Here is a 22,957-nt window from a genome sequence, read left to right on the forward strand (position 1 = left end):
GTGTAATTGTCGATGTGTGATGATTTCACAGTGTAACTGTCGATGTGTGATGATATCACAGACACAGAACATCTGGGTCTGTGCAAACCAGTCATCACCACACATTATGGAGGATGTGAGGGTCCTTGAGAGGGGGCAGAGGAGATTTATCAGAATGGGTCGAGGGATGAGGGATTTTAATTGTAAGATTAAATTCGAGAAACTGGGGTTGTTCCCCTCAGAGTAAAGGAGCTTGAGGGGAGATTTGATAGAGGTGTACAGGATTATGAAAGGTAGTTAAATAAAAGCTGTTCCCATTAGCTGATTTGAAAGGATTAAGGGATAGAGATTTAAGATTTTAGGTAAGATCCACAATGTGCGGAAGAGATTTTTTACCCAATAACTGAAAATGACCTCAATGCTTACATTCAAAGGCTGGTGCTATTCAGGTCCTGGTGAATCAAGAGACTTTCAGATTTTGTCATGATGTTTGGTTTCAGTTTCTCATCTCCCTCAAGTATCCCCTGAGTTCCTCCTCTTCTAACATCCTGTAAATGGAATTCAAAAAATCCATCACGGTCAATCCAGGATTGAAATTCAGAAAGAACAAATATTTCTCTTGGTTTGAGTTTGCTGTGTGTAAATCCTCCCCTTCTAACCCCCTGTAAAAGGAGTTTCCAAAATCCATCCCTGTCATTCCAGGATAGAAATGCACAACATTCTCTTCTCCTGCTACTTAGACCAGGATGACCGCGCATGCGCCCTGCTGCATATTGCCACCTATAAAGATGGCGGCCGTTACCCCGGTCCTGGCGAAGGGAGAAATCCAGAATTTCTCGGCCCGTTCTCTGCAAACACAAGACCGGTACCTTGTTATTTCGGGTCTGCGGTCTCCACTGTGTCTTTATGAAGCCTCCCTACCCACTCCACTGGCTCCATTCCTCCTCACACACCCACTAACTCTGTTAGTTTGCTCCACTCGATATTCTCTCAATCGCTCTGAGCAGATTCAGTCACAGACCAGCACTGCGCATGCTCATGGATCCGTCCGTAATGCGCATGCCCCGCCACACAGCACTGCGCATGCGTATGGCGCTGCTGTTGTGAAGATAGGGCACATTCTGCCCCGCAGCGAATGCTGGGTGGCCGATCCGCCATTGAAAGATCACGTTGTAGAATAGAAACCTCTGTCCTGTAATCAGAATATGATTGGTGCCATAGGGGCAAGACATAAAATTGTTGAATCAATGATACAGCAGCCAAATTGCTCCGGGGTCCACCGCAATTCTCGCCTGGATGCAGAACAAAACCCGACAGTTAGATCTGAGCTCAGTTTAGTCTCAGCATTTGGGGTGAGCTAGTAACATTTCCGCCGATACATGAAACATTTAAACTGTGTCTTGACAGCATCTCTGCTCTGATTGTGGATCAAATCTTTTGAACTTTTAAAGTTGGAGTGTTAACGTGTGGGCAAACTGAATAAAGCACTTTGCACACATGAAGTATTGGAATGGTCTCCCACCAGCTAGACTGTGTTACTGTGTCAGTGAATGGGATGAGAGTGAATCCCTTTCCAATTTTAACTGGTGAACAATCTGTTTACAGTGTGAGTTTACCTACACATTTTCAGCTCAGACATGGATCTCAAAATCAACTGGTAATGGGTTCCACATTCTTAGCACTACATTAGAAAAAGGAACAGGAGTAGGCCATTCGGCCCCTCAAGTCTACTCCGCCATTTAATACGATCATGGCTGACCTGATAGTCACCTGAAATCTGTATCCCACCTATCACTGATAACCTATCACCCCCTTGCTTCCCAAGGATATATCGATCTCTGCCTTAAAAATATTCAAAGACTTTGCTTCCACAGCCTTTTCAGGAACAGAGTTCCAAAGTTTCACGACCCTCTGAGAGAAAAAAAATCGCCTCATCTCCATTTTAAATGGGTGACCCCTTGTTTTTAAACAGCGATTCCGAGTACTAGATTATCTCATAAGAGGTAACATCCTCTCCAAATCCGCCCTGTCAAGTACCCTGAGGACCTTATATGTTTCACTGATCAGGTAAAGTAAATCAAAATACTGCAGATGCTGGTTATCTGAAATAAAAACAGAAAATGCTGGAATTCTCAGCAGATCTGGTAGTGACTGTGGAGAGAGAGACATGGTTTTCATTTCAGGTCTGTAACCTTTCATCAGAACTGCACTGCATCTGAAATGTTCATAATGCCTCTCAATCCAAAGATGCTGCCAGATGCAGTAAGGGAACTCTAGAAGGAAATGAAAATCCCCTTTGAGGAATGGAATCCAATGCAAATGAAGGGTGAACTGCCCGACTGACCAGAGACAGTCAAGGCACCTTTCCCTTCTTTAAGACGCTGGAACAGTGACTCTAATTTTATCAGTGAAATTAACTGATTTGAGACATTGAAAGGATTCTCGATACTGCACATCAGGAATTCAAACCTAATATCGGCTTCGGGACAATCAGAATACTTGGTATCAGACAAGACAATGAAAGGCTCGAAGGGAGATGGCACTGGTTGTAAGAGCGCTGGTTCCCAGTGACATGGATGTGTCTGCAGTGGGTGGGATCAGACTGTTTCCATGTATCTGGAATGAATGTCCCACCCTTTATTTTGGAAGAGTAAAACTGATAGAGCGCGATAGCTATATGGGTAGCGGCAGTCTGAAGATTAGACTCACTGACACTCTGGTTTGGATACCTTGTCAGTGAGGTTTGTGTAAGTTTCTGTGGCGCAATTGGTCAGCGTGTTTGCCTGTTAACTGAAAGGTTGGTGATTCAAGACCACCCAGCGGGTGAAGACTGTTACTGTTTTTTCGCTTCAGCACCAATCATTGTAACACTGCTCCAGGTTGTCATTGGGTACTTGGGCTGCAAGATATCCCCAAACGGTGGCACGTCTTTTGTTGTCCAGTGAGCTCCCACAAAAACAGCTTCTTTTTAAAATTACTTTTTCTGTCAAACAAAATGAGAAAAGATTTGGACCCACTATGTACCTTCATCTAACCCATCAGAAATTCATGAAATTATTGGAATCACACGAACCCCTCAATTATTCTCTCTTCCTCAACTCCACAGTGAGTGAGACAGGGAAAATCAGCAAAGCAGCAATATTCCGTCCCGGCACTCTCCAATCACCCGCTGCCAGCAGAAAGCGGCGACTGCAGCTTCAATCAGTGGGTTACTGCCCATCCCTGGGACACAAGATACTCCAACCCGGACCAAACCTCCCAATACACCGAGCACAGGCTCAGGAAAACACAGGTAGATTATATCCCGGTCACTAAACCTCTGAGTAGCATTTACAGAATTCCCGAGTGAGTGAGTCACAAGTAAAAGTCACACCAACTTTCTAAACTTTTCACTGTAAAATTCCTTCATTTTATTGAAAAGCTGACTGTTGTGAATCTGAAAATGAGCACCATGGGATTTGTGTTACCGAGTGACTTGTTTTCCATTGTTTGCCCGCTAGGTTTGCAACTCAAATTTTGTTGGATATTGAAGCGATTCTGATTTCAAAATGAGAACACAAAGCAGCTAAATATTAAATCCAGGAGAAAATCCCGAGGAAAATCGATCACAGTATTTGGAAGGAGGTGCAGCTAAGAAGTGGAAGATGTGAATGATGTTATTGATGATTGAGGGGAATGCATTGCAACTTTGGGGCATTTGTAGGCCGATTACGTTTCACACTTTCAAATTCTGGTCAAGCTGAGGTATCAGGTAGAAAGCAGCAGGTGTAACCATGTATATTGGGATACAAAAGTTTTTCACGCTCCTAGCTAGCTTTGTCGGCAGAGCATGAGAATGTTAATCTCTGGGTCATGGGATCGAGCCCCATGCTGGTGCTGTATTACTTTGAAAATCTGAATAAAAGTCGTACAGTCTGGAAACGTTGACCCTTGCTCCAGCTGTTCAGTTTTTCTAGCACATGCTGCTTTTGTTTCAGATTTCTATCATTCACAGTAATTTGCTTATATTTTTTTAATTTGAAATCTTGCTGCTTAAATAAAACACCAACTGATCACTGCTGCTCCTGTGAAACTTACATGGCAGACATTCATCACTGAAGGCAACTGACACACGTCAAATTCATAGTACTTTTATGTCGCATCTCTTTCTGCTTCTGTCTCGCCCCCAGCTCCCTCTGCCCGTCCAGCTCCCAGGTCAATTAGCTGCTTCATGCAGACACAGTGAATTCGTGGGAATGGGTAAAACTCGTGAGTAAAGAGACACCGGGATCTCATCTTCCTGGTTCTCCCAGATACTGATTACAGGAATGTGCACAGTGCCGATTATCCACAGTCACTCCCCTGCCAGTTGTTCAGCTTTTCAATTGATTTTCACACTGGGTTTCAATGTGAAGAAAGCAGAGCTGTGATAAGCTTATATTGTTCAGCAGATGTACTGCAAGAAGATACATGACAGGCCGATGATAACAGTGCTCTTTGGACGTGGTGAGCTCCAGTGAAGGATTGGCACCATGAATATGTCGCTCAATTAGTCTCGTGACAAATCTCATGCTGGAAATGACAAGAAATTTCGCTGAATTTGTTCCGTGTTTTGGTTTCAAAAGAGCCGAATACAAGGTAAGAAAGTACATCTCACTCGAGTGGGTTATAAAATGGCAGAATGACCCGTGTTGTTGCTATAAAATTATAGAAAGTTACAGCACAGAAAGAGGCCATTCGGCCGGGTGTGCTGGTTTCAAAGAGCAGGAGTGATTGTTTGATCCATCAGGAGTGATATTTGTGCCGGTGCAAACAGTAGGCAGCAAAATTCGTTCTTCTCCCACCCATATTTTGCCTCACACCAACATTTCTATAATCAGTGCTTTGCAACTTTTCCTCTTCCTTCATTCCCTCACTCCTCTTGAACCAAGTGTGATGTTTTCCAGCTCTGAGGCGAAACTTAAAATCTCACTTCTCTGACCCTGGTGGAGCTTTTAAACGTTTCCAATCAATGAAAAATCAACACTCATTCCAACAAATTCAATAACTCGACGTTCCCTGACCGGGTATTGAACCCGGGCCGCGGCGATGAGAGCGCCGAATCCTGACCATGAGACCACTAGGGAAGCTGCTACAACACTTTTTGATTTGGCTTATCTGCGCTGCATTTGCCTATTGTTTTTCAGTTCAGATCTCCTTCACCACAAAACTGCCTGTTTAGGTTCAAGATAAACGACTTCTTCAGCCAGTGAAAACAACGGTTGCTGTGAGCTGGAACATGAAATTAACAGTGAGGTGAAATAGCCCCACAAGCTGCTCATGTATAACTTTCAATTTCCAAAACCCTCCACCCTATTCGCTGTTGGTCCAATGGAAGCGCCGATTCCCAGTCACTGGACATCAGGGAAACTACCAACAAGGCTTGACATTTGGATTATGGAGGCAATTTATGACATTTTCTTTTTCATTCCCGATCTCCTTCACCAGAGACAACTTTCTCCGACTAATTTGTCTGTTTGGGTTGAACACAAGTGACTTTTCCCCAATGAGAAGAACCATTGCTGATGGCTGGAACATGAAATCGGTACTTCCCTCCTTTAAGACAGTTCTTAAAGCCTCCCCCTTTGACCGAGCTTTTAGACATCTGACCGAATATGTGTCTCAGTGTCACACTTTGATATATAATGCTCCTGGGGAACGTCTTATGACGTTTCATTCGGTAAAAGGCGCTGTTGTTGTTGGCTATATATAGAAAGTTTCAGTTTTTTATCTTTTTACTTTTAAAATCTTGCTGCTTGAAATAAAAAAAAAACACCAACTAATTTCTGCGGCTCCTGTGAAACTTACAAGTCTGTCATTCATCACTGAAAACAACTGACACACATCTAATTCAAAACACTTTCATGTCGCATCTCATTCTGCTTCTGTCCCTGTTTGGCCTCCAGCTTCCTCTACCCGTCCAGCTCCCAGGTCAATTAGCTGCTTGATGCAGACACAGCCAGTTCGTGGGAATGGGTAAAACTCGTTGGTAAAGAGACACCTGGATCTCATCTTCCTGGTTCTCCCAGATACTGATTACAGGAATGTGCACAGTGCCGATTATCCACAGTCACTCTCCTCCCAGTTGTTCAGCTTTGTAATTGATTTTCACACTGGGTTTCAATGTGTAGAAAGCAGAGCTGTGATAAGCTTTATATTGTTCAGCAGATGTACTACAAGAAGATACATGACAGGCTGATGATAACAGTACTCTTTGGATGCGGTGAGCTCCAGTGAAGGATTGGCACCATTAATATGTCGCTCAATTAGTCTCGTGACAAATCTCGTGCTGGAAATGACAAGAAAACTCACTGAATTTGTTCCTTGTTTAGGTTTCAAAAGAGCCAAATACAAGGTAAGAAAGCGCATCTCGCTCGAGTGGGTTATAAAATGGCAGAATGACCCGTGCTGTTGGGAAATATAAAATTACATAAGTTACGGCACAGAAAGAGGCCATTAGGCCGGGCGTGCTGGTTTCAAAGCGCAGTAGTGATTGGTTGATCCTTCAGGAATGATATTTGTGTCAGTGCAAACAGTAGGCAGCAAATTTCGTACTTCTCCCACCCATATTTTGCCTCACACCAACATTTCTACAGTCAGTGCTTTGCACCCAGCCCTTCTCCTCTCCTCTTCCTTCATTCCCTTACCTCACTTGAACTAAGTGTGATGTTTTCCAGCTCTGAGGCAAAACTTAAAACCACACTCCCCTGATTCTGGTGGAGTTTTAAACGTTTCCAATCAATGAATAACCAACACTCGTTCCAACAAATTGACATTCCCTGACCGGGAATCAAATGCTGGCCGCAGCGCTAAGAGCACCACATCCTAACCATGAGACCACCAGGGAAGCTGCACCAATAATTTTCGATTTGGCTTATCTACGCTGCTTTTGCCTATTGTTTTTCAGTTCAGATCTCTTTCACCACAAAACTGCCTGTTTAGGTTCAAGATAAACGACTTTGTCAGCCAATGAAAACAACGGTTGCTGTGAGCTTTCTAAGCTTATGTGATCATTCTCACTCTTTCATTCCCAATTTGGTGGGAAGAATGAGGAGAGACAGGATAAATTTCAGGGTTCCGGGAAAAAGGCCAGGTAATGGCCATGACAAGACGGGCATAAAGACCGCTTTCTCTGCTGTAACCTTTATGATTTCATACAACTAATAATGGTATTGGAGCAACCTCTGTAGTCGTGGCCGAGTGGTTAAGGCGATGGATTAGAAATCCATTGGGGTTACCCCGCGCAGGTTCGAATCCTGCTGACTACGTTTCCTGTCATTTCTGACTTTAACTGCACGCAGACAGAACTAATTATCGTTTGAATCGAGGAAAAGAGATCCAAACACATCCGTGATCTCTTATGTCCATTCATTGTCAGCCTTCTGCAAATCTCCAGTCGGAAATGGGGAAAGAAAGAGCCAATTTGGTGACATGATTTCATCCTGGCATTTGCCTCTCCTTAAGCCCCTGTCACTCTCGGTGTATATCTCTGTTTGTTCTTGTGTGTGGGTCAATGTGGTTTAGTTCCCAGAGGAGGTGAACGCATTTTTCCGAGCACAAACTGTATTCACATTCGTGGTGCAACTTCACATTACAATGTTACAGTGAAAAATATCAGGATGAAAGAGACAACAGGAGTCTGTCTTTTTCTATGTATGGAGTACAACAACAGCTTATATTTATAAAGCTCCTTTTACCTCATGAAACGTCACAAGGCGTTCCCCAGGAGCATTGTATAACAAAGTGTGACATCAAGCCTCATATTCGGTCAGATGACTAAAAGCTCTGTCAAAGGGGGAGGCTTTAAGAACTGTCTTAAAGGAGGAAAGTATCGATTTCATGTTCCAGCTTACAGCAATGGTTCTTCTCACTGGCTGAAGACGTTACTTGTGTTCAAACGACATAGACCATTTGGTCAAAGAAACTTGTCCCTGGAAAAAGGGATCTGGAAAGGGAAAATGCCACAAGCAGCCTGAATGTGTCAAACTGCTGGGTTAGTGGTTAGAATGCGGTAATTTTATCACTACAGCCTGCGTTCGATTCCTGGTTAGGGATTTGAAACTTATTCCTCCTGGGCGAGCTGATCAAATCAATGTGATTGATTTGCTGGTTGTAAATAACACTGTAATGCTCTGCTAGAAATGATGGAGTAAGAGTGTAAGTTTCACATCAGAGCTGGAAATGCCACAAGGTCAAAACTCGGGAATAAACCCAGAGTCGGAGTGAGGGAGTGAAAATAAAAGAGAAGGACTGTGGTAGGTTACAAAGCACTGACTATAGAGCTGGTGGTGCGAGGCAGAATATTATTCCTGTATTACACCCATGTCACATGCAGCTCTAATTTCCTGATTTATCCCATGCCCAACATTACCACTACAGTTTGGTGGCCTATAAACAACTCCCACCAATATTTGCTGCCTCTTGTTGTTTCTTAGCTCCACCCAAACTAATTCCACATCTTGATCCTTCAATCTGAGATCCCCTCTCACTAATGTACCGATCTCGTTCCTTATTAACGGCGCGACCCCGCCTCGTTTTCCTTTTTGCCCATTCTTCCTAAATGACGAAAATCTTTGAATATTCAGATCAACCAATCACACTGCTCTTTGGAAGCAGCATACAGGGCCGAATGGCCTCTTTCGTTGCTGTAACTTTCTGTCATTTTATGTTTCCTAACACCACGGTTAAGATGAACTTTCTTATCTTCCACGTGATGCTTCGAATTCAAGACAATAGGCAAATCTAGCGAGTTTCCTTATCATTTCTAGCACAGAATTTGGAACCGGACTCATTGAACGATATTTAAATGGTGTCAATCGTTAGATGCAGCTCACCGAGTCCAAACAGGCACCGTGAGCATCAGCCTGTTATGTACATTCTTGCTGTACATCTTCTGAGCTATAAGCTGATCACAGCTCCACTTTCTGCACATTGAAAGACAGTGTGAAAATATTAACAATTTCAAATCTTAACAAGGTGCATATTTGTGATTTTCTGTGTGTGTCAATATGGTTCAGTTTGTCATTTTCACCACCCAATCATTATCCATGTTAGTTTTCCGGCTTCATATCAGCAAAAAAAAAAAAAGCAGTTAACAGGACATTTCTCTCTTTATTTTGAGTGGAGACTGTTCAGCAACTAAACTTCTGGATGTTACAAAGCGGAGGATGATTGAAGTTTTCAGATGATCTTATTAAGTAACTGAGAATGCTCGAGGGGCCGAATGGCTAATTCCTGAACATTATTTTTTATATTGTAATTCAGTGTCAATGTTGGTGAAGACAATGTTTGTGTCTAATCTGAATGTGGTAGTGAGGCCGAGTGGGCTCAGCCGCTGGTTCAGGTTCCGATCTCTCTGGTGATTTGGGCTTTACTCCCACCGCTGTCAAACTTTCTGGTGCTTTGTTATTTGAAACGCTTCCAAAAGATTCTCTGTGCGGTGAAGGAGCAGCTGAGCTGTGCAGTGTTGTATTTCAGTTGGAAGAATGAGGAGAGACAGTGTAAATCCCAGGGATACTGGGAAAAGGTGGGGCAATGGCACGGACTGGAAGACCTTCTTTCACTGGAACTCCCTGTATTCATTCTATTTTTTTAAACAATCAACATGCAGCCTTTACCCAGTTGTCCTGGCCGAGTGGTTGAGGCGTTTTTCCACGTGGTTCCAATCCTTCCAACTCCCCTTCTTCTCATTCCTGATTGACACAAACTGTCTGCAGAATAAATTATCAGTCAAATGAAAAAGAATACCACCCAAAGACCCCCGTGTTTCTGACTTCAGTTCATCTGCAAATATTCACTACATTTGCAGTCTGAAATGGAACAATAATTAGCCAAGTTGGTGACATCCTTGCTTTCTGGGTGTTTGTCTCTCCTTCGGCCTCTGTCACTCTCGTTCTTTGTGTCGGTGTGTGTTCCTCTGTGTGTGTCAATGCGGTTCAGTTCCCCAAGGGGATGGACACATATTCACCAACACAACCTTGATTAACATTGGTTGTGCAACTTCATATTAAAATGTCAAAGAGAAAAATATCAGGATGAACGGTGCAAGTGGAGTTTGCAATGTTTGGAAAGAGATGCAGCAAAGAAGTGGAAGATGTGAATGATGATTGAGAGGAATGCATTATCACCTTGTGGATTTTGTAGGTCGATTACCTTCCACAGTCTGAAATTCAGAACAAGCTGAAACAACATTGACCTCCCTGAATTTTCACATAGGAAATAACGCGCGTGCATGCCCGGCTAGGCTGTGACAGAGGCAGGGCGGGCAGAAGGCCCTCTTTGTCTGCTGTAACCATTCTATGAATTCATATAAATAATACAGGCTTACTGCCAAGATCTGTAGTCGTGGCCGAATGGTTAGGGCGATGCACTTGAAATCCATTAGGGTTCCCCCACGCAGATTCAAATCCTGCTGTCTACGTTTTCCATTATTTCTGATTTTAACCATTGATCTCAGAAACAGAAAATGGAATCGACATTTTCACAACATCTGCAGTAGCAAAGTTTGACTAGTGGATGGCAGTGAAACCGTGATTGCTCACATCACATGAAACTCTTTCGAGTTACCAACAGTCACAGATTGCAACTCTTTCGAGTACAAGCACAGTTCTTGATTTCCAGGAGTGGGACATGAACCCACAACCCTCTGATTCAAAGGCGAGGGTGCTATGAACTGAGCCACAGCTGACACCTCACATCACATGAAGCAGGCGCTGCCTCAATTATTACTGCATTTGTTCATATTAACTTAGAGGCCGTTTCTGTTTCTATTACACGAGGACATGTCTCTGATCATATTTGAGAAGGTCATCTCTCAGTTCTTTCTGTAATTGGTTCAATCTCAGTTGTTAATGTACTGGACTAGGGCCATAATACAGTTGGCACTATCTCAGTCATGACTGCACTGAAGCAGGTCTCGACCAAAGTTACAATAAGCCATGCCCCAGTTGGCACTGCACTAGAGCTTGTCTCTGGTTATAGAAAACTAGAACATGTTTTTATTTGCATTTCACAAGACTCTGTCTCAGCTATTACTCCAGTAGAACCTGCTACGTGTCTATCAAACTGGACCCTGTCTCAGGTGATGCTGCACCAATACATGCCTCCATTCATATCACACAATTCCCTGTTTCTGTTGTTATTGTCCTAAACCATTACTCTCTTATTGTTGTACTAGTGTATGTTTCTGTTTTTATTGATCTCGTACCTTTGCCGGTATTTAATTCACCAGACACTGCGTCAGTTGATATTAAAAAGAGCCCTGAATTATGTGAAGCTGCACTAGACCGTGTATCAGTTTTATTAAACTGGATCCAGACAGTGTTATTGCTACACCAGGTTTGTTCGTATTACACAAGAGCCTGTCTCAATTATTACTGCACTCGGCACTGGCTCACTTATGTTTCACTAGGTCGCGGCGCTGCTTCTAACACACTCAATCATGTCTGCACTTATATTCCTCTAGATCGTATTTCAGAACAATTTACACTAGACTCTGTATCTGCCTGTATCACACTCGAGCTGGTCTGTCTTTTTAATTAAAATGGATCCTGTCTTTGCAGAGACTTTGTCTTTGTACCTCTGTCTCTGCTTCTATTCCACTCTCCCTTTCCCTGTTTTTACTCCACGAGATCATGTCTATCTCTCATACACTGGTGGGACTCTCCGATATTACAGCCTTAGACTCTCTCTGGGAAGCAATTACTCTGTGCCCTGTGCCTGTAATAACTGCCCTATTTCACTTGATGTTGATCCAGGCCCTGTATCGGTAACTATTGCACTAGACCCATCTCCGCTATTACAGCAGTAGACCTTGTCTATGTTAATATAGCACTCGTCCCTGCCCCTGTTATTCGTGCACTAGGTCACGTCTTTGCTTAAGTAACATTAGATGGCCTCTCTAGTAATGCCTCTGCTTAAATTGCGCTAGGCCCTGTCTCAGTACTTACCACACCAGGCTCTGTCTCTGTTGTTACTACACTATTCTATGTCTCTATAAGGTGAACGTTGAGTTAGAAATGGGCCTCTGACTTTGGCCTAAAACTACAGGTTTTGACTGTTTGTTCTGCGCAGCTCCTAATATTCAGTTTCATTACAGCCAACAGTATTACATATGAGACATCACCTGTTCTGTGTGTCGGTGTGAAAAGGAATCATGCTGCGTCATTCCACAAAGATAAAAGATGTATCTTCACCAGAATGTTTCATTTTATTTTATTTTCTCTTATTCAAACTGTAACTACAGATCGTCAAATAACGTAAATATTCATTGATAGTATATTCTGTTGTGTGCTCTTGTTTAGAAATTCATGTCATACCAAACCTTTCTTTGCTAAGACGGGCACGTTTGTCACCACAATCACTTAATGTCTGTCATATCTCTATCTGAGACAGCGTCTCACTCACTGAAATGTATTGATTTCTCTCTCTCAGATAAAAGCAAAATACTGCGGATGCTGGAAATCTGAAACAAAAACAAAAATACCTGGAAAAACCCAGCAGGCCTGAGATCATCTGCTGAGAGGAGCACAGTTGACGTTTCGAGTCCGTGTGACTCTTCTTCAGAACCATGTAAATGGAGAAATGCGGTGAAATATAAGTTGGTTGTGGGGGGTGGGGCAGGTTGAGCTGGATAGAGGGGCAGTGATAGGCGGAGGCAAAGAAGAGATGTCAAAGAGAAAAGGACAAAGAGATGTTGACGGTGGTGATATTAGCTAAGAAATGTGCTAATAGGTGACATTAAGGGTAGAAATCAGGACGAGCAAGGTAGAAATAGCCCTAATGGGGGTGGGGTGGGGGGAAGGGATCGAAATAGGCTAAAAGGTAGAGATAAAACAATGGATGGAAATACATTTAAAAATAATGGAAATAGGTGGGAAAAGAAAAAAAATATATAAATTGTTCGAAAAAATGGGGGATCGGAAAGGGGGTGGGGGTGGAGGAGAGAGTTCATGATCTAAAGTTTTTGAACTCAATATTCAGTCTGGAAGGCTGTAAAGTGCCGAGTCGGAAGATGAGGTTCTGTTCCTCCAGTTTGTGTTGAGCTTCACTGGAACAGTGCAGCAGGCCAAGGACGGACATGTGGACATGAGAGCAGGGTGGTGTGTTGAAATGGCAAGCGACAGGGAGGTCTGGGTCATGCTCGCAGACAGACTGAAGGTGTTCCGCAAAGCAGTCACCCAGTCTGCGTTTGGTCTCTCCAATGTAGAGGAAACCGCATTGGGAGCATCAAATGCGGTAGACTAAATTGAAGGAAGTGCAAGTGAAATGCTGCTTCACTTGAAAGGAATATTTTGGCCCTTGGACGGTGAGGAGGGGGGAAGTAAAGGGGCAGGTGTTGCACCTTTTGCGGATGCATGGGAAGGTGCCTTGGGAGGGGGTTGGGGTGCAGGGGGTGATGGAGGAGTGGACCAGGTTGTCACGGAGGGAACGATCCCTGCAGAATGCCGCCAGGGTTGGGGGGTGAAGGGAAGATGTGTTTGGTGGTGGCATCATGCTGGAGTTGGTGGAAATGGCGGAGGATGATCCTTTGAATGTGGAGGGTGGTGGGGTGATAAGTGAGGACAAGGGGGACCCTATCATGTTTCTGGGAGGGAGAAGAAGGTGTGAGGGCGAATGTGCGGGAGTTGAGCCGGACACGGTTGAGGGCCCTGTCAACCACTGTGGGTGGAAAACCTCGATTAAGGAAAAAGGAAGACATGTCAGAGGAACTGTTTTTCAAAGTGGCATCATCAGAACAGATGAGATGGAGGAGAAGGAACTGAGAGAATGGGATGGAGTCCATACAGGAAGCGGGGTGTGAGGAGCTGTAGTCAAGGTAGCTCTGGGATTTGGTAGGCTTGTAATGAATATTGTCGGACAGTCTATCACCAGAAATTGAACAGAGAGGTCAAGGAAGGGAAGGGAAGTGTCAGGAATGAACCATGTGAAAATGATGGAGGGTTGGAAATTGGAAGCAAAATTAATAAATTTTTCCAGGTCCAGGCGAGAGCATGAAGCAGCACCGAAGTAATCATCGATGTACCGGAGAAAGAGTTGTGGGAGTGGGCCGGAGTAGGACTGGAATAAGGACTGTTCCACATACCCCATAAAGAGACAGGCATAACTGGGACCCATGCGGGTACCCATAGCCACACCTTTTATTTGGAGGAAGTGAGAGGAGTTTAAGGAGAAATTGTTCAGTGTGAGAACAAGTTCAGCCAGACGGAGGAGAGTAGTGGTGGATGGGGATTGTTCAGCCCTCTGTTCGAGGAAGAAGCGGAGACCCCTCAGACCATCCCGGTGGGGGATGGAGGTGTAGAGGGATTGACGTCCATGGTGAAGAGGAGGCGGTTGGGGCCAGGGAACTGGAAATTGATGATATGATGTAGGCTGTCAGAGGAATCACGGATGTAGGTGGGAAGGGACTAGACAAGGGGAGAGAGAATGGAGTCAAGATAACAAAAAAATGAGTGGGGCAGGAACAGGCTGACACGATCGGTCTGCCGGGACAGTCCTGTTTGTGGATTTTGGGCAGGAGGTATAAGCGGGCCGTCCATGGTTGGGAGACTATGAGGTTGGAAGCTGTGGAAGGAAGATCTCCAGAGGAGATGAGGTCAGTAACAGTTCTGGAAACAATGGCTTGATGTTCAGTGGTGGGGTCATGGTCCAGGGGCAGGTAGGAGGAAGTGTCTGCGAGTTGACCCTCAACCTCTGCGAGGTAGAGATCACTGCGCCAGACAACAACAGAACCACTCTTGTCAGCAGGTTTGATGACAATGTCAGGGTTGAACCTGAGAGAACGGAGTGCAGCAAGTTCAGAGAGAGACAGGTTAGAGTGGGCGAAAGGAACATAGAAATTGAGACGATAACTTCCCCGATGGTCCAGTGGTCAGGATTCGGCACTTTATCAGCATTAGGCTGGGTTCGATTCCCAATCAGGGAGTGTAGATTTTTTTATCTTGTTAAAATGAGTATTAATTACTTATTGATGGAAACCATTTAACAGCTCGACCAGAATCAGTGGGGTGATAGTGGAAGTTTCACTGCAGAGTTGGAAATGTCATATTTGGACAAGTCGAGAACAAAGACAGAAGCGGAGTGAAAGAAGGACAAGAGAAGGGCTGGGTGCAAAGCACTTACCACAGAGATGGTGGCGCCAGGAAAAATATGGGTGAGAGAAGGGCAAAATTTGCTGCCTACTGTTTGCACTGACATAAATAGCACTCCTGATGGATCAACCAATTACTACTGCTCTTTGACAGCAGCAAGCCACGCCGAATGGCCTCTTTCTGTGTTGCAACTTTCTATAATTTTATGTTTCACAACAGCACGGGTCATACTTCCATTTTATAACCCACTCGAGAGAGATGTAATTTCTTACCTTGTATTCGGATCGTTTGAAACCAAAGCCCGGAGCAAATTCAGCCAGATTTCTTGTCATTTCCAGCACGAGATTTGTCACGAGACTAATTGAAAGACATATTAATGGTACCAATCCTTCCCTGGAGTTCACCGCGTCCAAAGAGCACTGTTATCATCAGCCTGTTATGTAACTTCTTGCAGTACATCTGCTGAACTATATAAGCTTATCACAGCTCTGCTTTCTTCGCATTGAAATCCAGTGTGAAAATATGAGCATTTTCAAAGCTGAACAACGTAGACAAGACTGGAAGGGAAGTGTGATTGTGGATAATCGGCACTGTGCACATTCCTGTAATCAGAACTTGGGCGAATCAGGAAGATCCTGGTGTCTCTGTAAGCTGCAATCTGTAAACCGATCACGTTCTGTTTTACGTTCGCACTATCTGACTGCGTTTGCATCAAGCAGCTAATTGACCTGGACGGGCAGAAAGAGCTGGAGGCGAATATCTGTCCTGCACAAGTTTCACAGCTAATTCAACAATCCCGCCTTTTCTCCACAGCCATTTATATTTTATTGTCTCTCAGTATTTCTGTTAAAGTGAAACACCACACACACCTGCTTTAACTGTGAGCTGCCACTTTTTCGACCAATCGGGCAATTTAGGCAGCAGTGGAATTGATATTTGAAACCAAGCTTCATTATTACTGCCCATCGCCTTGCCTAGCATTGCTACTCAAACAGAACAGAATCAAAGCAGCAACAATACGTCATAAGGCCCCACAAACCTCCTCCGTCACTTAATAAGATCATGGCGAATCTCCAGCCTCAACACCAAATTCCCACCCGATCCCGATCGCCCTTCATTCCCTTAGAGTCCAAAAATCAGGAGAATTTTTGGATGTTTTTTCTTCCATTGATCCGAGAGTTCTGTGGACACCTGGTTGAAATCAGCAATAATAAGAAGCACAGTCGGTAAGATTGGAACTTTCCTGGGGAAACCCCAGTGGATTTTAAAAGCATCGTTTTCACGACTGGGACACGATGATTGATCAAGGCCCCAGTGCTTTCCACTCAATCATCAATAACATAATTCACAGCTTCCGCTTCTCAGCTGCACCTCCTTCCAAACATTGTGATCCATTTTCCTCAGGATTTGTTCCTGGATTCAATATTTAGCCGCTTTGTGACCTCATTTTGAAAACAGATCCGCTTCAATATCCAACAGAATTTGAATTGCAAACCTGAAGGACAATCAGTGGAAAACAAGTCACTCGGTAACTCAAATCCCATGGTGCTCATTTTCAGATTCACAACAGTCAGCTTTTCAATAACATGAAGGAATTTGACAGTGAAAAGATTTAGAAAGTTGGTGTGACTTTTATTTGTGACTCACTCACTCGGGTATTCTGTAAATGCTGCTCGGAGGTTTAGTAACCGGGATATAATCTACCTGCATTTTCCTGAGCCTGCGTTCGGTGTATTGGGAGGTTTGGCCCGGGTTGGAGTATCTTGTGTCCCAGGGATGGGCAGTTACCCGCTGATTGAAGCTGCAGTCGCCGCTTTCTGCTGGCAGCGGGTGATTGGAGAGTGCGGGGCTGGAATATTGCTGCTTTTCTGCTTTTCCCTGTCTCACTCACCGTGGAAATGAGGAAGAGAGAATCATTGATGGGTTTGTTTGAATCCAATAACTTCATTAATTTCCAGTGTGTTGGATATCAGTGCATGGTAGGTCTAAATGTTTTCTCATTATATTTGAAATGAATATTCGAAAAAAAGCCGCTTACCTGGGAGCTTACTGGATAACATTGGAGCCGGCAACATTTCCGGGGTCTTGACATTCAGCTCAAGTAGCCAATGACAACCGGGAACTGAGTGACAACGAATGCTGAAAAAAAAGGGAAGTTTCGTCCCTGGGTGGTCTCGAACCACCAACCTTTCGGTTAACAGCCGAACGGACTAACCAATTGCGCCACAGACACCGATGCAACTTCTGATAATGGTGTCATCGAGTTAAAGTTTCAGATTGCTGCTACAGGAAAGACAATTGTTCTCTATCAGTTTTACTCTTCCAAAATAAATGGCGGGACATTCATTGTGGATACATGGAAACAGTCTGATCCTACCCACTGCAGACACATCCATGTCACCGGGAACCAGCTCTCCTACAACCGGTGCCGTCTCCCTTCGAGTCTTTCGTTGTCTTGTCTGTTACCAAGTATTCTGATTGTCCCGAAGCCGATATTAGGTTTGAATTCCTGATGTGCAGTAATGAGAATCCTTTCAATGTCTCAGATCAGCTAATTTCACTGATAACATCAGAGTCAATGTTCCAGCGTCTTAAAGATGGGAAAGGTGCCTTGACTGTCTCAGGTCAGTCGGACAGTTCACCCTTCATTCTTCTCTGATTCCGGTTCCCAAAGAGTTTCTAAAGATTCGCAAAGCTGGAGACTGGGTTTTCTGTTTCGTTTCTTTCTTCATTTTCCCACCTACCAACTGACAATATTTTCCAAAATCTCGTCTCAATCCTCCGCCTTGCATCATGTCCAGGGATGAGGAAATTCAGTTTTGTGGAGAGATTATAGAGGCCGGGATTGTTCTCTTTAAAATAAAGAAGGTTAAATGAAGGTTTCACGGAGCTGTTCAAAATGATGGGGGTGGAGTCAGTGGGGACATGCGATTTGATGGAGCAGATAGGGAGAGACTGTTTCCACTGACGGGGGTCAGTAACCAGAGGATTGGGATTTAAGATAATGAAAGAAAGACAGACTTGCATTTTAATAGCGCTATTCCCGACCAGTGTCTGTCTCAAACAACTTTCCAACCAATTAAGTACTTTTTGAAATAAAAGCAGAAAATGTTGGAAAAACTCAGCAGGTTTCTCTCTCCACAGATGCTGTCAGGCCTGCTGAGTTTTCCCTGCATTTTCTGTTTTCCTTTCCAGATTTACAGTGTTTTGCTTTTATTGAAGTGCAGTCATTGTTGTAATGTTGGGACACGGCGGCCAATCACCGCTCATGAAACAGCCAAAACCAGGGACGTCCCAATGAGCAGACCACGTGCTCTTGGTTGAGGGTTAAACCCTGACCAGGCCACGTGGCTGCAACGTGAATCCACTCGGCTCAAAGTGAATGCAGGTGTTTATTGGGTTTGATTTTAACCGGAAGAAGAAGGAGAGGCAATACAAATACAAACTCATTCTCTCGATGTGTCCATTGCCTAAACCACTTAACTACAAGGACTGGGTATCTGTCCGTTTAATTGTTGCTCAGTGAAAATTTTCATCATTCCCCACTTTGTACCACCCCGATCCTTAGAAGCTGAAAAGTCTCCAGTCAAAACAAAAGAAAGAAAACTCCTCTTGTATCTTATAAATCTGCTCCTTTTGTTCTCTGTATCATCTTAATATGAAGCTACACAATTAACGTGAATAATGTTTGAATGGTAAAAATGAGGAACTGAACCACATTGGCACACACAGACATATACACCAAGAGTGACAGAGGGCAAGAATTTGACCCTAAAGAGAGACAAATATCCAGAAAGCAAGCCTGACACCAACCTGGCTCCGTTTTTGTTCCATTTTTAGCTGCAACTTTTGTGAATGCTTGCAGACGAATGGGAATTTGAGAACGCTGGAGATTTTGGGTGGTTCTTATTCAACTTAATCGTTAATTAATTGTGCAGGTACACTGAAAAATTCAGGAATGATAATAAGCGTAGTTGGCAGGATTCCAGTCTACCTGTAGAGACCACAAGGCATTCAAAACCCGTCGCCTTAAACACTCAGTCACGAATACGAGCCCCAGATTTGCATTAATGTTTGTTGTATAAAACTGTAGACGGCTACATCAGGAGGTCATACAGCAGATTGTTCACATGCCGACTCTCTTGAAGAGCAAATTAACTACTGTAATTCCACAACCCACCTTTTCCCGACAGAAATTCGTATTTAAATCGTCTCTCCTCGATCTTCCTATCAAAGTAAAACACCACACTGGATTTAATGTGAGCTGGTATCTGTCGGTTCCATTGGGGCAGCTGCAGACACCAAAAGCAGGACGGAGCATTTGGCAGCGGTGGGATTCGAACCCACGCCTCCAAAGAGACTGGAGCCTAAATCCAGCGCCTTAGACCGCTCGGCCACGCTACCTCACTGAGTAATGCTAGTCATCGTTTCCTTCATTGGTGTTGACACCAAAATAAAACAGAAACAAAGGAATTAGGAATCGGTCATTGGGAATCTCGAACCAAATCCGTCAGTTAATCAGATCATCCTGCACTTTGTAACAAACAGAAGCCATTCCAGTAGTAACTTTTTATTTCAATGTTTTAATATTTCGATGTTTCAAATGATGTTTCTTTTTTCCTGTGTAACTGTTCCTGTTTGCTCAATGAAATGTTGGTAAAGGGTGATTAGATTGTGTTTGTCGACTGAGAAAATTAAGGAGATCGGTCAGAATAAACTTTTTTTTAGAACATTCGATTGAAATCAACTATTTTTAAAATGTTCATAACAGTAATAAAAATTCGGAATCCAACTCTCCGCGTCATTGGGTCAGGGAAGCTTTGTTAATTTTCACACACTGAGCATGGACACTGCAGAAGCTCCTGTACCTCTTTCAATATTGTTCCTCTCAACTCAGAGTTTTCAAAAGGGAATTGGACAATGACTTGAAAGGAAGAGAAAAGAAATCAGGGTTATGGACAGAGACAAAAAAATTCAGATTACTGGAAAGCTCTTTGTACAAAACTGACGTAGATCCGTTGGGCCAAAATACCTCTTATCATTCTGTGCCATTTGATGATGACATTGTTGATCAGTCTGTCTCCAGCATTCCTAATGAGAACAGCCGAAATCCATTTCTTCAAAACAAAGACCCAAAGTGCTGCTGCATGACGTCACCGCTTAACATTTCAGTGAGGCCCATTGAGCTTTGCGGTTATCTCCTGTTTCTGCAGTGCAGTGATTGTCCCCTTTACCTAACACATGATAAGATCTCTGGTTCAAGACTGCACAGAACCATTATCTAAGTCTGCAGATTCATGTATGTTGAAGACAGTATCTTACAGGTCACTGTTTATCCTTCAACCAAAAACACATGATCTACTCATTGTGATTGGTTAATCAGGAGTGACTTTTTTCCCGGTCTGAACAGCAGGAAGAAAAATCTATTGTCACTCAAGCAGTCCCATGTTGTAGCTCTGGCAACTTTTAAACCAGTTGTTGTTCACTTTACCATTTACCATGAAGAGAGATAACGAATGTAAATAAAGTTTGCAATGGTAAAAATATGTTCATTCCTCTGGGAACTGAACCACATTTAAACACACACAGACAAAAACACCGAGAGTGACAGAGGACTAAGGAGAGACAAACACCCAGAAAACAAGGTTACCACCAACTTGGCTCAGTGTTTGTTCTATTTCCGACTGCAGATTTGGTGAGTGCTTGTCGATGAACGGAAATGAAGGAATGCGGAAGCGAAGCAGGACAAAACACACGGGAGTGATTGGAAGGATTTTATTCCATTTAACCAATAATTAATTCGGGGGGCACCTGAAAGACGAAACAGTGAGCAGAGCAGTCAGGAGGATTGTGAAACTGCGTGGGGAGACCCCAACGGATTTTAAATCCATCGCCTTAACCATTCGGCGTGACTACAGTCACTGGGCTAATGGTCATGTTGCTCAACCAAAATCATAGTATTGTTGCAGCAGAGAAAACTGGATTCGGTCCCACCTATTTCTGGTCACCCTGTAATTTATATCACCCCTCCTCATTTTTCCAAACAAAATGAAGCACTGCAGGTGACAACTTTCCCCAGCGCATCCTGAGGGATTTGCTGAAGAGACCGAAGAAAACGAATTAGCTGAAATTTTGACAGTGGTTGGGTTTGAACACACAATTTTAATTCAGTTTATCAGGCCATTTAACCACTCTTAACAATAGTGAATACTCCTTAAACCATTACTTCGAGTGGGACCAGCTCTGAATTAGAACATAACAACTGGAGCAGGAATGGAACCATTTTGCACCGCCCCCCCAACCCCACTCCCTCCATTGGGTTGGAGAATCAAAGACAAGGTTACATTTGGCCCTGGCCTGAGGGACACAGGAGTTTTGAACAGGAGAAGGCTATTCAGCCCTTCAAGCCTGCTTCAGCATTCATTAAGTTCATGTCTGATCTGGTCCTGGTCTCAACTCCACTTTCATGCTTCCCCACCACTCCCCTCTCATATATCCCATCAACAACCTGTTTAATTCTGCCTTGAATAAATTCAGTGACCCAGCCTCCACTGCTTTCTGGGGAAAATAATTCCCTCAGCGGGAGAAAAATTCTCCTCATCTCTGTCTGAAAAGAGAGGCCTCTTACTCTTCTGGAAAGTAACTCACCTGGTCCCACTCCCCCGCCTTTTCCCCGGAGACCTGCATTTTCTGTCCAATTCTCGTTTGAAATCCGCGATTGAATCTGCCTCCCCCACACTCGCAGGTAGTACATTCCAGATCCTAACCACTCGCTGTGTAACAAAGAAACCCCTTTAGAATTGTACACTTTCATGTTGCCTCTCCTCATTCTTCCGACCAACATGAATCACTTTTCACTTCCGTACATTAAATTCCAGCTGCCACCTGTCTGCCCAAATGGGTTTGTTGAAGAGTCTGACAGAAGAACCGATTCAAACTGGGAATGAAAGAGTGAGAATGAAAGAGGAAGAGAATTTAAGTGTTTTGTAGATCCCAGAGGAAAGAGACTCCAGGATCAGTTCATTGTGACAGTTCACACAGCAACAAGAAAACAACATTCCCTGATGAGGGCCAAACCCAAGCGGCAGGAGTAGGAACGCCGAATAATAACATGTTTAGTTCAAACACAGAAGACTTGTTCAGCCAATAACAGCATCGAGTGCGTTAGGCATGAACATGAAGTGAACAGTGAGGTGAAATAGTGCCACAAGCTGCGGATGTACAACTTTCAATTTCCAAAACTCACCAACCTAATCAGTGCGGCTCCTCTGAACCTTTCAATGCAAATATTTATCCTTTATAAGGTGTCGTTCCCAGAACTATACCCAGTCCTCCAGGCATGATCTAACCAGGGCTCTGTATAGCTGTAGCAAACCTTTTCCTCTTTTCTATAACTGCCTCTGTAACAGGTTGTACAGCAAGGGGAATTAGAATGTACATATGGACTGAGAAAAATGAGGAGATGCTTGGTCAGAATAAAATTCCTTTGCAAATTCCATTTGAAATGAGCTTCATTTTTTCAAAGCTCTACAAGAATCCCCAGCCTCACTCTTCATGTTATTGGGTCAGGGAAACTTTGTTAATTTTCACACACTGAGCGTGGACACTGCCGAAGCTCCTGCACCTCTTTCAGTATTGCTTTTCTTAACTCAGAGTTTTCGAAAGGGAATTGGACAATGACTTGAAAGTGTCAAACATCATGGTTATGGAGAAAGAACACGAAATGGAGAATAATTAGAAAGAACTTCCTAAAAAGTTGTTATTGATATGCTGGGCTGAATGGTCTCCTCGCGTGCTGTGCCATTTTAGGCTGACATTACCAGATTAATTTGACGGCAGCATTTCTAAATCTGCCACGCGAATTCCATTTC

At 43.7% G+C, this 22,957-nt stretch overlaps 1 protein-coding gene and 2 non-coding genes across 3 annotated transcripts in view; 2 read left to right on the top strand and 1 right to left on the bottom strand.

Annotated features, from left to right (window-relative positions):
* Positions 1–22,957, top strand: part of LOC144697994 (uncharacterized) — a 373,983-nt gene that overhangs the window by 177,318 nt on the left and 173,708 nt on the right. The gene's annotated exons all lie outside the window — the stretch shown is intronic.
* On the top strand, positions 7,184–7,265 carry trnas-aga (transfer RNA serine (anticodon AGA)). The gene has a single exon. It is a non-coding gene; the product is annotated as a tRNA-Ser (tRNA).
* trnal-uag (transfer RNA leucine (anticodon UAG)) lies at positions 19,409–19,490 on the bottom strand. The gene has a single exon. It is a non-coding gene; the product is annotated as a tRNA-Leu (tRNA).

The sequence above is a fragment of the Cetorhinus maximus genome, chromosome 23 (assembly GCF_964194155.1).
Source record: "Cetorhinus maximus chromosome 23, sCetMax3.hap1.1, whole genome shotgun sequence".
NCBI lineage: Eukaryota > Metazoa > Chordata > Chondrichthyes > Lamniformes > Cetorhinidae > Cetorhinus > Cetorhinus maximus.